Here is a 2,869-nt window from a genome sequence, read left to right on the forward strand (position 1 = left end):
CCATTGCTAGAGTAAACTACTAGGATGTCAGCTACAATAGCATAGTGGTATGTCATGATTATAGAGATATGTAACATAAATACAGTTCACTGTCATGTTAGAAACTTGTACCTCAATACAGATTTCAATGGTATCTAGAAACAAAAAAGAAAAAAAATAGAGATAAAGAGAAGTAACTAAAATAGTGAGAACGTGTAGAATTATGTGATTTGACTTATAGACTACATCCATGGGTGAATAAGGAGCAAAAATCCTCTATGAAATCAAAGATGGTGAAGAGTACAGAGTTGTGCACATACAACCTTCCTCATAGAAAACCTTAAACCCCAAATACACCCAAAATCATTTGACTTCTCTCCCAAGCCAACGACTGTTATACAAGAGACCCCCCCCCCCCCAAATACATAACTCTTCTTATTCGGGTCAGACCCATAAACTGAATATGGATCGGGCCCATATGCTTACACCACAAACAACTATGAAATTTTGCTTTTAAGTTTTTTCTCAACTTAGGTGGTGTCCGATAAACCTGAAATTTGAAATCTAGAAAGTTAAAAAGATACTATTTGTATCTGAAATCTGGAAAAAAAAAAGAAGCATAAATGTTTTTTCACTTTTTAGAGGCTCTGAATAGATAAATTCATTTGTGTTGGATCAAACCTTCAGCATCTGAAATTCCTTAATTTTACTATTTTACCCTTAGAATAGACTATTTGGTAAAAATTATAAAAATAATTTATTAGAATCAAAATAATATTGAAAAATATGAATAAATTCCAAAGAAAAGTAATAAAATAGTTAATAATTAATAAAAAATAAATATGAAATAATTAATACAAATTAAAATATTTAATAATTAATACAAATAATATATTCTAAGAAATCAATCCTCCACTTCCAGACATAAATCTAGCAAAATGATCCTCAATAACAAGCCCTTTAGCATTCAAATCTAGGTTCATGACAATAGTTTTGAAACTGGGAGGATTTGAATCATTCTCCGATGAGGATCTTTCCATCAATCTTTCCAGCAACAACTCTGAGATAGGCCTTTTAGTCGATCTTTCTTAGGGATGGCAATTTTTACCATCCCCGATGAGGACTCGACTTCCCCGACCTGATGGGGTCGAGGATGGGGATGGGGATTGCGGTCTCCACCCTGCCCCAACCCCAATTATTTATTTTTAAATATTATTTATATTAAACATATATTATTTATATTATATATATATATATATCAAAACATTATTTATAATTTAATTTTTTTTATTTTAAGTAAATTTATTTTTCAAAAAAATACTATTATCTAAAAAAATTGGGGATTCGGGTCCCCGCAGGGAACCCATATCTCCTTGGACACTATTGCACCAAAAAACAATGACGACCAAGAAGACAGTTATTCTCCTTTCATTAGAAAGTTATATACCCAACAAAATGAGTCGCTAGAATCGGAGTAACTCTGGCCACGGATTCCTCCACCTTCTTCATAACCCAGTAAACCCCAAGAGCAGGAGGAGAACCTGGTTAAAGAATTGTGTGTCCCATCACCGGCCACTACCACCACCATTGATGTCAAAAAAGAAATTGTTGATGCTTATGCATTGCTGGAGGTTCCACTTTCTTCAAAACCCAATAAACCCCAAGAGCAGGAGGACCAAGTTTAAGAATTGTAGGTCCCATCACGGACAACCACCACCATTGATGTCAAAACAGAAGCTATTAATACTTGTGCATCAATGGAGGTTTCTGGACGTGAAAGACTAAAGAGACATCAGACCGGGGTGGCTGGTCATGTTTAGATACCAGATATATGGGTGCACAAAGATCTTCTAAAGGATTGGATTAATTGTTCGACTTTCAATTCATCACTTGTTCCCAACGGACTAATGTCTGCGTGTGTGGCACTAATCGAAGAGAATCGACAAACGAATTTTGGTAGATTGAGGATAGAAAATCGGTGTTAAATCTTCTCTTTGTACGACTTAAGCTTCAACTTTTGATCTAATAATCACACTGTTTCTTCAATTTCATTTTTGTCGGTGTCTCTGTGTTCTTGCTTTCAGATTGGAATACTGGACACTCAATGATATAGACGAGTAGCTTCCAGTTCTCGTTGAGTTTTGACATTAATCCCGATGAACAAATGCTTTGCAAATCATTGCTGAATTAATGGCCATTGCCTTCTTATTCTCTCTTTTTTTTCCTTCTTTTAATTTTCTTTAAACAATTTACACATCATATGTTCTTTTCTGTGGTTCAGTCTCAGTCTCAGTCTCAAGGTAGAAGACAATGAACAGTGTCTTCTTTTTAAAGGTAATTTTGACATTTTAAACAGATCACTGACAATTGATTAACCGCAAAGACCAACTTTACACTTTTTGAAAGTGTAGATACTACAGTAACACATTTGAAAGTTCAGATACTAATTTGACACTACCCCCAAAGTTCAGGATAAATTTATTATACGACCAAACAATTGGAAAATATTAAAAATGATAAAATACTAAGATATGAAACAGCACATGTACCATATATCACGGCAAATATGAATGTATTTAATGGTATTTATATGCCACATGACAACATATATTAATGTCGCATGGAAATCTATTAAAGGCCACATAGCATTTACACGCGTGTCAGGCATTTTATTGTATTCAAAGTTCAAACACAACATTTTACTTTTTATCTTAAAAAGCATTCTTTTGAATGTTTTGCCAAACATAACTCACGTAAAAAAAATACACGTGCTATCTACTTTCGTGCTTTTGAAATATATCCAAACATGGCCTAAATCTTCTGTTCGTGTTTTTCCGGCCATCATTAAGCCAGGAAAGTTGGTCACGTCCAACAACGAAGAGAGGCAGAC

Source organism: Nelumbo nucifera, chromosome 2 (genome assembly GCF_055504915.1).
Source record: "Nelumbo nucifera cultivar China Antique chromosome 2, China Antique-T2T, whole genome shotgun sequence".
NCBI lineage: Eukaryota > Viridiplantae > Streptophyta > Magnoliopsida > Proteales > Nelumbonaceae > Nelumbo > Nelumbo nucifera.